The sequence below is a fragment of the Nelumbo lutea genome, chromosome 1 (assembly GCF_056320005.1).
Source record: "Nelumbo lutea isolate HS-2025 chromosome 1, American lotus-T2T, whole genome shotgun sequence".
NCBI lineage: Eukaryota > Viridiplantae > Streptophyta > Magnoliopsida > Proteales > Nelumbonaceae > Nelumbo > Nelumbo lutea.
Genome location: NC_142684.1, coordinates 33,467,544 through 33,480,291, shown reverse-complemented (window position 1 = coordinate 33,480,291; position 12,748 = coordinate 33,467,544). Strand labels below are relative to the sequence as shown.

Genomic DNA, 12,748 nt, shown 5'->3' with positions numbered 1-12,748 from the left:
ACTTCACCCAACATAAATCCAAATCAATTTGACTCGAGTCCATATCAGTTCAACACAGTCTGACCCGATCCACCATATACCAACTTGGGTTAGATTGGGCTGCACTAGGTGTCAGATTGGATTGTCTTTGATGTACCAATCAACGAGATCCTTAATGGGGGGTCAAAACCTGGGTATGTTGGGACAGTCTGAGAACTCATTTGAGTGGGTGATCATAGTGACAGGATCATCCCCTTTGTCGGACAAAGGTAATGATCGGGGATGCACTCTCTCTGATGGAAACCAAGACTGCCGGCAACCGATTTCAATCGTTTAGAATATATTTTATATGAGATATAAAAGTGTGTATATATATATATATATATATATATATTATGGTTTCTAAAATGTTTGCAAAAGGTTTTAATTCCCGGGATCCATATGAGTAGAGAGTGCAATACTGTTCCGTGTAGCCGAGGGAGATGTCCTCTCTTGTCGGGCAGTGTTTGATCATTATGGGCTGAGAGGTTGAGTGTAAGACCATTAAGGATAATACATGATAGGCTAATCTTGCATCTACCCACAGTCCCTGGGTGTTACAAGGTAGCTTGGCCCAGGGACCACTTAGGGTAAGTGTTGGGCCCATAGAGCCCCTTTGATGGGTTTCAGGGGGTGCACTGTTCATAACAGTGTATTCGGCCAGGCCTTGTAACGAAGGCTGGGCTGAACCCATGTAGATGATGTGTAGATCAATGCTTGGGTTCCACGCCATACAAGGAAGCCCCAACTAGGCAGTAGTTAGGAAGGCTAAGTGAGCATTGGACCTTAATGGGCCTAAAGCCCATTTCGAACTAGGTTGCTTAATTAGTTAAATATGGGGTGAATTCTGAGATGAATTAGCAGATAGGATAGAGTCTTAACCCTATCTACTCAAAGAGTCTAGATCTGAATCACATTCAGATTTGGAAACCTCCTAATGAGATTAGGAGAAGGCTGATCCAATCTGCAGATAAGATAAGGGTTTATCCTCATCACCTAAAGGGATGTATGATCTAAATAAGATTTGGATCAACAACTCCTAATAGGATTAGGAGCTGATCCTTTAGGGTTACAAAAGAAGAAAGGGGCGGCAGCATTTAGAACAGACATATTCACATCCTCTTTAGTGCTGAAATCATAGAAGAAAGAATCGAGCAACCCTGCAGAGTTCTTTCTTGCCACCTCCTTCTTCTTGCCGCCTACCTTGCCAGTTCGATCTCTAGTTTAGTAGGAGAAGTCAATATTTGATCTTGATATCAGTTCTTTGTGAAAGGACTGATAGGAAGATGTGACCACATGTCATCTTGTTGTTTCTTGCGAAGGAATAGGTTCTTGGAGAAGAACATTGTTGATTCTACTCCATCCTACACTGCACCATCTTTAGTGGGAGCAGTCTTTGGATCCTTCCTTGGGCCTGAACACCTCCATTGGGAGATATTACTTCTCCGTATCAGGTATAATTCTTTCCTACTACTTTTGTTCAGATCTGGTTCAGTTTATGGTTCAAAATTGATCCTTGAAAATATGATTTTCTAAATAGGGAATTCGATTCCCAGTTGAAAGGAAGAGAAAAATTTTTGAAATTCGCCCACCTTATTCCGCAAGATTTCGGCGTCCATACGATAGATCTCTCATCCCTTCACCAATATCCACACAACCCGATCCAAAATGCGGACTTACCTGATTTACTTACGTTGACCCGCTTTAGGTCAATCAGTTTGGTTCCAAACCCGTGCACAAACCTGATATGGTCTGGTCCAAGTCAATCCACCCTTGACTGAACCAATCCAGCCTGGTCTGACCAAACTGATCCAGATCTAAATGGTTCAACCACCCTTTATGTGATTAGCTCAAAGATAATCCAATTAGATAGTTCAAGTTGGCCTGGCCGATTTGAGCCTAAGTGGTTCGGTCAAACCTAAAATCTAAACATAGCAAAATGGCTTCGCTGCTTGTGTAAAAATAACATGCATGTAATGTGGTCCCAAACCCGTGCACAAACCTGATATGGTCCGGTCCAAGTCAATCCACCATTGACTGAACCAGTCCAGTTTGGTCTGACCAAATTGATCTAGATCTAAATGGTTCAACCACCCTTGATGTGATTAGCTCGAAGATAATCCAATTAGATAGTTCATGTTGGCTTGGCCGGTTTGAGCCTAAGTGGTTCGGTCAAACCCAAAATCAGAACATAGGCAAATGGCTTCGCTGCTTGTGTAAAAATAACATGCATGTAATGTGATTTGAACATTCACCACTTGTGTAAATAGTAACTACAATTACCACCACACTATGACCAACTTATTTGTTAAGAGAGAGATTGTTTTTTAAGTTCATAAATATAAGATTAATGGTTTGGGCGGGTTGGATTGGGTTAAAGCGGGTTTGGGTTGAACCCAACCCATTTAATTTTATATAACTGGGTCATTAATGGGTTAGCGGGTTAGATGGGTTGGGTTTGAAGGGATGGAAGATCCATCATATGCATGGTCAAACCATGCAGGGTGGCAGGAAAATTTTCAAAAAAATTCTTTCTCCCATCCAAGAATCCTATTCCTTGATTTAGAAAAATTGCATTTTTCAATGTTCATTCTTGAAACAAATCAAATCAAATTTGGAACCAAGATTAGGAATACCTGATGCTGAATCCACACAAAAAGCTCCTCCCAACGTAAGTGTTCACGCCCAAAGAGGGTACCAAATCCTTCCTCCGCTGAAGATGACACAGTTTAGGGTGAGGCAAGATCAACAAGTGGATTCTTCAACAAGAATTGTGTAGGGAAGTGAGCACAGTTCAAGATTGTTTCTTCCACAAAGAAATAATATCAAGATCCAATCTTGATCACTCAAAGAGGTGGAGATAGAACAAGGTAGAGCAGCAAGAACAGAGAGAAAGAACTAAATGCAAAAAAGTCAGTCAAACTATAGACCTTATATAGACCTTAAAGAGTTAATCTCCTAATCTGATTATGAGTTTCTTGATCTAAATATTTATTTGGATCTAGACTCTTTAAGTGACAATGTTTATCCCTTATCTTAACTGTAAATCATGATCGGCTTCTCCTAATCTAATTACAAGTTTCCTAATCCAAATCTTTATTTGGATTTGGACTCTTTAAGTGGATAAGAGTTATCCTCTTATCCTTATTTACTGATCCATACCCATATTTGCCCCATATTTAATTAATCCAATTAACCCAGTTCAAAATGGGCTTTAGGCCCATTAAGCTTTCAGGCTCACTTCCTTTAATGCTGGCGAGCTTGGCTCTCTTTGTATGGCATGGAACCTTATCATTGATCTCCACATAAGCCACATGAGTTCAGTCTAACCTCTATTACAAGGCCTGACCAAGTTCACTGCTGAATGTACTGAACCCCTAAGTTCATCAGTCTGGACTCTTAATGGGCCCAACAGTTACACTAAATGGTCCTTGGGTCCAGCCATCTTATGAAGGCCCAAGGATTGTTAGAAGATGTGAGATTAGACCATCAGGTTTATTATCCCTAAATGGTCTTACACTTAACTCTCAACCCTTAATGATCATACACTGCCCGACAAGAGAGGACCTCTCTCTCAAGTGCAAGGTATAGTGTTGCACTCTCTACTCACATGGATCATGAGAATTAAAACCTTTTGCAAACAATTTGTGAAACCATAATATATATGTATATCTCTATATAAATATATTTTGCAAAACAAATCTCAACAAGTTTGAAATCAACTGTCAGTAGTTTAAATTTTCATCAGAGAATGTGCACTCCCCGATCATTCACTTTGTCCAACAAAGGGGCAGATCCTATCACTATGATCACCCACTCAGGTGAGGTTTTGACCCCCCCCCCTCTAAGGGATATCAAAGACAGCCAAATCCAACATCTAGTGCAGTACCATTATCGAGTATAAGGATCAAGTGTAACATTCTAGTTTTGCCCATTTGTCTCTAAGGTCTAGGGCAATATTGGAATTTGGTCTGATTTAAGGTTTCAATAAAACTCACACTACATGTGCCTCATGTCTTACCCTGGCAGTTGAGACAAGCCACCCTAATCCACTTGGCGGCACATCAATGTCAGCCTTGGCAAGATAAACATCCCCAGGTCTATCTAACAGCTGTGAAGATTCTAAACTAACACGAGTCTCATTAGTGTCCAGTTTAAGGGTATTACATAGAAATACACTATATAACATGAATCAAATATGTACTTTTATTCATTTACAATAAATGCCATAATGTACATCAAGCTGATTGGAGCTAAAGGGCATACACTGTCTAATAGCTCTGACTTGCACTTTGGTCCAATCGGGTACAAGCCTCAGTCTCAAACTGTCCACATATTTCTCGAACACTTTCTATGTTAGTTGCTTAGTCAATGGGTCTGCCACATTCTTCGTTGATGCTACCTTCTAATAATAATCTCCTGTAAATCTAGTGTTATCACACAATAGTGGAATGGGTGATGTGTCAAATTCCTAATTTCAAAATGAAAAACTTCATTCATTAGGCAGCATCACTTACGACAATGTGCTTGACTTGGGTCATGAACTATTTTTCTTACTACACAGGACCCCATCATAAAGATGTAATCAGATGTAGACTTTCTATCATCTATGTCTGACTGGAAATCAGCATCGATATACTCTAGGATCTGTAGTGAACTACCGCCAAATACCAGACAAAACTCTTTTTGTCCTTTGAAGGTATTTCAATATGTTCTTTACAGTTGTCCAATGCTCCTGTCCTGGGTTTGATTGATATCTACTTACCACACTTACTACTTGAGCAATGTCAGATCGAGTACATAGCATGGCATACATGATGCTCCATACGGCAGAGGCATAGAGAACGTCCTTCATGCCCTCAATCTCCTCAGAGTTCTTAGGAGACATCTTCTTGGAGAGAGTGACTCCGTACCTGAAAGGAACATTTCCTTTCTTGGAGTTCTCTATGATGTATCTCTTGATAATTTTGTCAATGGAAATAGACTAGGATAATCCTATTATCCTATTCGATCTATCTCTATAAAATCGAAGACCCAAGATATATAAGAAGTTTCTCCAAAATCTTTCATGGAAAATTGTTGTGAAAGCCATACCTTCACCGTAGTTAACATTCCTACATCATTCCCAATGAGTAGAATATCATCTACATACAGAACTAAGAATGTAATTTTATCTCTCATTGTTTTCCTATAAACATAGGGCTCATCCGGATTCTGCTCAAAGTCAAACTATTTGATAGTAGTCAAACTAGATGTTCCAGCTCCTAGAAGCTTTCTTAAGTCTATATATGGATCGATTAAGTTTACACACCATGTGTTCTCGACCTGCAACAATGAATCCTTATGGTTGTTGCATGTAGAATCCTAATGAATTTTAGAATGGCCATAGACAAAAAGGTTTCCTCAGTCGATTCCCTCTTTCTGAGTGTACCCTTTCGCTACAAGATGAGCCTTGTAGGTCTCAACCTAACCACTAGGGCCCTTCTTCCTTTTATAGATCCATTTGCAACCAATTTCTTTTACCCCAGGGGCGGATCTACGAGAGTCCAGACTCCATTGGTCTTCATTGAGTCCATCTTGACTCTCATGACACCTACCCACTTCAAGGAATCTATGTCCAACATAGCTTCCGTATAAGTCACGGGATCTTTCTCACTGTTCATTGATTTGACTAAGTAACTTTCTTGATCATAGCCATAACGAACTAAATGCCTAGATACCCGGGTAGATCTCCTAGGTTGGTTATTATCTAGAGCTTGTGGGACATCTCCCACTACCCCTGAGCTCTCCACGTTAAGAACAACTTCCTAATGATAATTGTTCAAGATGTAATCCTCTTCTAAGAAATTGGCATTTTGACTGCAAAACACTAGTCTTTTTAATATGTGTTGGACAATCCCAAATCTTCAAGTGTCTTACACTTTGTTTCTTATCGGTCCATAGCTCATATGGATTCTTAGGAACGAATTTGGTTGGAATCTGATTCAACACGCATATCGTAGTCTCTAATGCGTAACCCCAAAATGATGTAGATAGTTCCGAGTGTATGAGAAGTGATTGGATCATATCCAATAAAGTCTGGTTCTTCCTCTTTAACACACCATTTAATTGTGGTGTAACAGGAGGAGCTAACTGTGAAACAATCCCATTGTCCTTTAAGTAGTCCAAGAATTAATCGGAGAGATATTCACCTCCTCAATCTGATCGAAGGGCTTTAATCTATCTCCCCAATTGTTTTTCAACCTTTTTCCTAAACTCTTTGAACATTTCAAAGGATTCAAACTTATGTCTCATTAGGTACATGATAACTCTGCATTTTTTATGCCTTAAGGGCATCAATTCAGAGGTATTTTCGGCCTTAGAATAGTCAAGATGTGCCCTTTTTCTAGTTAAATGCAATGTTGTGGCCTCTAAGGGTCTCTGTGCAAATTCTGGGAAAAACTAAGAAGTCTTCATGACTGAAATGCAGATTTTGGGAAGCTGGTATGAAGTCCATGTGAGAGAGAGGGTGTTTTTGTGAAAAACTGAAAGCAGGAGGGCTCTCCTAACTGCTAAACCCAATTTGGCACCCCTCCTACTATATTAGAATGCTCCCCACGCCTTAGCAAACCCTAGGGCGCCTTTTAACTCATTCTTTTTACTTTTAACAAACCCTTGCCACCCCTAACTGCTAAATCCTCACCTCCATCCCTTCTAATCTCCACCATCCATTCTATGGCACTCTCTTTTTAGCATTCTAACCCTAGGAGCCACCTAACTTCTAATCTTCACCATTCAACATTTAGCCATTAAATCTCAGCCTTACATAATATTGGGTGCCTTCTCCTTTTCTTCTCAACCTTAGGATCACCCTAGAACCATTCTAACCCTTCATTCTAAACCCTTAGGGCACCCATATTTTTGTTAAAACCTAACTGCCACCCCCCTCTTTCTCTCTATTCCCAATTGTATCCACCATTCTCTATAAAAAAGACCCTAGAGGCCCTGTAAAAGGGGTTGGTCATTTCACCTAGTTTAAGGCTAAGGTTTCTTGAGGAGTTCAAGGGTTGTAGAAGGGAATGATGCCCAGATCTTGTCAGGAGGGGTTTCTGCAAGCTGTTCAACCAACCTGCAACTACCGCCACTAGATTTGATTAACCATTCTTTTTTTTTCTTTATTTTCTTTTTTGTTATTTTTATTTCTATAATCTTTTAGATTTAATTCTTGTTCGTTTCTTTGTTTTGCATATATGAATTCGTTCGATTCAAGGCTAAGGTGTCTCGAGGGGTTCGAGGGTTGTAAAAAAGACAGACACCTGGTTATTGTCAGGAGGGGTTTCTACAAGCTGTTTGGCCAATCTACAACTACCGCCACTGGATCCAAATTCTGGATCATTTTTTCTTTATTTATTTCTTTTATTTCCTATGTTGATTCCCATACTTTATTAAATTCTAAATTTTAGTTATTGTTTTGTTTAATTTTGAATCATCTAATTTCAGCACTAATAGATTTTATTTCTTATTTTTTGCAATTCTCGATTATATTCTCTTGTCTGGATCTAAGTACATATTAATTTTTCCCTCGCTTCCCTATGGATACAACTTGTTCCCATCCCTTTTACTACATTAGTAGGTGTTTGAGAATCGGAAAAATTTTATAAATAATTAAACTAGTGTTCTAGAGTGCTTAACGACGCGCTTCTAGGCACACTAATACACATAACCATACCATGAATGATCATTGGTAAATGTTATAAAATAAATGTGTTGGTTATGTGTTCTAACATTCAGGGAACTACATACATCAATATGTATTAGGTCAAGCATGCCTGTAGATCTTTTAGGCTTTCCCGTAAATGGCCGTTTCGTCATCTTACCCAGAAGGCAAGGTTCATAGATTGGAAGATCTTCTACAATTAGAAAATCCAAAGGACCATCATTTACTAACCTTGTGATACGATCTATGTTAGTGTGGCCAAGTCGGTAATGCCACAGACACGTGGGATTAACCGTTTCATGTGTTCTTTTCTTGGGGGTTGTTTTCGATGTAGTTTTGGTTAAGTTGGTTTCTAGAGAATGATGGAGAACATAGAGACCATTCTCAAGTTCTCCATAAGTGAGGAATTTGTTATTCCATTTAATAGTAATCACATTACTGAACAAAATAGAATAACCATCCATGCACAATTTTGAAACAAAAGTCAAATTTCTTCTCAAATTTGGCACATAAAGATAATCTTTAAGAGTTGCAATTCCTTCTCTGAAATGTAAATCTATAATTCTTATAGTTGTGGCCACAATTGTTGTAGAATCCCCAAGTAAAGAGTCACTTCTCCATCACTCAGCCTTCTACTTGTCCTGAACCCCTACAATGTGTTACATGCATGAGTAGAAGCCCCAAAGTCAATACATCAAGAAGTAGAATTGACCAACAAATTAGTCTCTATGACAAAAGATTCAAAATTACCTTGTTTATTGGCCTCCAGGTACTAAGGACAATTCCTCTTCCAGTGGTCAGTCTATTTGTAGAAGAGGCAGACATCCAATGTCTTGTCCTTCATATGCTTTTTAGGTTTGCTATCCTTTTTCTAAGGCTTCTTCTTTGCCTTCCTCTTCTTTTTGCCCGACTTGCCACTTTCAACAAGCATGGCTATGGGCTTATCCTTCTTTATCAGTACTTCAGCCCTCTGCAACATATTGTTGAGTTCCTGAAAGCTAACATTTAGCTTATTCATGTTATAGTTCATGATGAACTGATTGAAGGAGGGAGGCAAAGAATTTAGGATGTCAACTTTGGTGACATGATCAAGCCCAGAACCGAGAGCCTCTAATTCATTGACATAACCCATCATCTTTAGACAATGGTCATGAACTTGTTGGTTCGTAGTCATTTTTGTAGTCATAAACAGTTTTAAGACCTTTTGTCGAGTAGAACGATTCTACTCTTCATACATTGTCTTCAGACTATTTAGGATAACCTTGGACACTTCGATCTGATCGAATTGTCTCTATATCAGATTGTCTAAGGAGGCCATGATAAAGCACCAAGCAAGAGAACTAGTCAACATAGTTTGGGCCCTTAAGCTTATTATCGTCCAACAATTTGGTGAATTATCCATTTGCCATTTCTGATAAAGGGCAAAACAAATTATGAATTCACAACCTGATTTAATTCATGTTATCTACAAGAAATGGCTTTTAATCTATGTTTCATTTCCATTTTGTTCATCTCTGAGATTTCCCTCATATCTCAGTGACGGAGATTGCGATGTATGTCTCTAAAAATGTGGGAAATCACATAAAGTGCATGGAGCCAACTACTTCAATTACATAACCCCACTACCTTTTGTGAATAATCACATCCACTCATCTTATGATCTTTCCCTTTGGCTTTTGTCAAGCAATGTTCATTGTCATTTTAGATTAAACATTTTTATCTAGTAAGTGTTTACCCATTATATTCGTGAACGCCAAGGTACCATGAGAGAGTCTTCCATTTTAAGATAGGCCCCTCCTACATTTGTCCATGACGCCCCTATCATTTTATGAAACAATCTAACAGACTCACCAGCAAATGGATAACCCAATTTTATGGTGCATCTCCTCATTACTAATAAGCCCATTTTCATGCTAATGATGGAAGGCCATTAGAGAGTTCATCATATACATTGGTCCATGACGCCCCTATCATTTTATGAAACAATCTAACAGACTCACCAGCAAATGGATAACCCAATTTTATGGTGCATCTCCTCATTACTGATAAGCCCATTTTCATGCTAATGATGGAAGGCCATTAGAGAGTTCATCATATACATTGGTCCATGACGCCCCTATCATTTTATGAAACAATCTAACAGACTCACCAGCAAATGGATAACCCAATTTTATGGTGCATCTCCTCATTACTGATAAGCCCATTTTCATGCTAATGATGGAAGGCCATTAGAGAGTTCATCATATGAATCTCCCTATCACATGCACTTATATATATCTAGAGGGAACAATTAATTACGCACTAATTCTGATTTAGGTCAAACCAAAGTGGCTCCCACTAACTTTCTTAAAGTCAGATTTAGATTGGCTATAAATGAGCTAAGGTTCCGCACGGTTCCTCTCGGGGAGGAAGCTGAAGTGGGGCCTATCAAGAAGAGAGATCATCCAATGCTCTTAAGAGCACCATGGAAATGATGTGCATTCAGCCATGGTATGCGAAAGAGCCACTATCAAATGAAAATGGGCCAAGTGCTTATGGCCCATGTACGTAGCACATCACACATCATACATCACATGCATGAAGCAATCACACAATTGATCTAATCAATTATATCAACTGTAAAACCTTAATTAAGTTAAATCAATATCATCCCATTAAATCCCATAACATTATCTAAGTATCTTTGCAATTCGGTCTATATAGCATTTATGCTAAATTAGGGCTAATGCAATTTTAACTTAATAAAGTTGGGTTTTACAGGGTGGGCCGAATTGCATCTTGTAATGGGCTATCAAACCCCTGACCCAAATCAGAATTTGGGGCTGAGAGCAAACCCCTATTAAACAACAGATTCGGTCCAACCATTTTGGATCAATCTTGGGCCAAACTAGCACTACAAGAAAAACCGTTTTTAGCTACGGTTTTTTCAGCAACGGACAAAAAACCGTGGTTAAAAGCACTATATATAGCAACGGAAGATACCATCCGTGGCAATATTCCCGTTTTTTTGTTATCAACCTGACCACGGTTTCCTGACCGTGGCTTAAATATAATTTATTAAGACGGTTTTAATTTAACCGTTGCAATACAACTTCATTTTTTATTGAGAAAATTAAACCGTGGCAATTTAATTCGTGCGGGTTCTAAAACTTTTGCGCTCATTCTTGCTCCCGCGTCTCTTCAGCTCTCTTCTTCTCTCTCTCTCGCATCCTCTTCAGTCGAACTCATTCTCACTCTCTCTGTAAAAAGGATTCATCATCAACAACGTGCATTGCTGGGTAGCTAAGAGAAACTCCTCTTCTCTTTTTCACTCTCTTCCCCCTATTTCTCTCTTGCATTGAGCTCTCACTTAGATAACACCAACAATGAAGCTGGCGTTAGGTAATCTCTCTATACTCTCTGTCTCTCTCTCGTCCATGATATATTTGGATTTGTCTCAGCTCTCCTTTCTTTTGATCCAACTTCAAAATATCAAAAGCAAAATACATCGTAGCATCCAAACCCTAAGCCATGCCTCACTGCCTGCTAGAGTTTCTTCGCTTCGTGTATCACACTACCACTCTTCCAATCCCTCCCTGCTAACTCTCTTTCTCTCTCTCTCTCTCGCTCGCACTAGTAGGTTCGTCTTTCCTTCTCTGTTTCTTCTTTCCTATTTGATTTCACTTCTCAAATTATTTATGTATTTTTTTTCTTTTGAATTACTTTTATTAGGTTCATTTATCAGCAACAATGCCTCTGAGGCCGAATGCTTGGACGGAGATTCGCCGGAACCGATACAAGGTTGTCGTAGATGCTGAGGAAGGTCAGTGAAGGAGAGAAGACAATATGCTTCTACGAAAATAGTTTCTTAATCGGTAGCCTTTACCTTCCCCCACCTTTGTTACTCTCTCCTCCACAACACTCTCCCTCCTCCCCTTCTGTCAACCGAACCCTAGTCTCTTGCTCTTCACGGACTGTTGTCTCTTCTTCAGAATGGAGGTATGCTGCCTATTTCTCTCCTAATCATTTCTTTTTGTTTTTTATCCAATTTGATTCTGAGGCATGTTTATTGAACCCGCATTGGACATTGATTTTAATTGTTTTTTTTTTTTTTTTGTTTCGGTTTACAAGATTTATGAATGGAGGCTCAAAGAAGTGTATTGCATCTATTCTAAGCCGTGGAGGGGACCTTGTTCTAATCCATAGAGCATTGATTCCTCTGCTTGCACATCTACCAAATTTTTGCAGGGGCAAGCCACAACCACCTTTTGAGTAAGTGGGGGGTTTGACTTTCTTGCTGCAACTATGTGCAATTTTTCCTCAGGTTGCATTTTTATATTCTTAAATTGTTGAAATTCCTTTTGCAGACAAAGCCTACACTCCCAACTCTAGAGCGCCTAATTCATTCAAATGATTCTAACGGATGCATGTTGGGCACTGTCATATTTGTGTGATGGCACAAATGATAAAATTCAAGTTGTTATTGAGGTAGGGGTTTGTCCTTGACTTGTTGAACTATTGTTGTGAGTGTTGTAGTTAATTTTCATCTGATTGTGTTGTGTATTTAATTTTCATGTTTCTCTGGCTTTATTGCTACTACATTTCTTACACGGGGAGGGCCCAAGGGTTTCTTATGGTCTTAACTGGGTTCTTGCTGGAAGAGGGGTGATTGTTAAGGATAAAGCTTTTTTACAACCTAAGGTCTTTTGAGCTACAACAGAAAGGTGCAACCTTTGCAGGTATTTTGATCTTAACCTTGATTTCTAGCATTGGAAATGGATTGGATCAAATCAGATATACCTAGTTCTGAATTTGATTTGTTAATATTCATTTTCAAATTGAATCTTATCCAATGAATTTGGATCAGGCCTGTATAGGATTCAAATATTGAATAATACTATTAGTAAAGTAAATTAAAATTATTATAATATTATATAATATTGATTAATAAATAAATTAAAAATGACTTTGAAGTTGTATATTATGAATAAAATGATATGAAAATAACTTATACTACTAGAATTGAACCTTTGACTTTTTAGTAAACATAAATAG

General features: G+C 38.7%; 1 long non-coding RNA gene across 2 annotated transcripts; it reads left to right on the top strand.

Annotated features, from left to right (window-relative positions):
* Nucleotides 1-10,843: 10,843 nt before the first annotated feature.
* LOC148874219 (uncharacterized) lies at nucleotides 10,844-12,439 on the top strand. 2 transcript variants are annotated; one of them, XR_016101470.1, is made up of 5 exons: nucleotides 10,844-11,333; nucleotides 11,426-11,692; nucleotides 11,825-11,965; nucleotides 12,061-12,181; nucleotides 12,319-12,439. It is a non-coding gene; the product is annotated as an uncharacterized LOC148874219 (long non-coding RNA). The 2 variants fall into 2 exon arrangements; XR_016101469.1 differs by having other exon boundaries at nucleotides 10,869-11,095.
* Nucleotides 12,440-12,748: the final 309 nt, after the last annotated feature.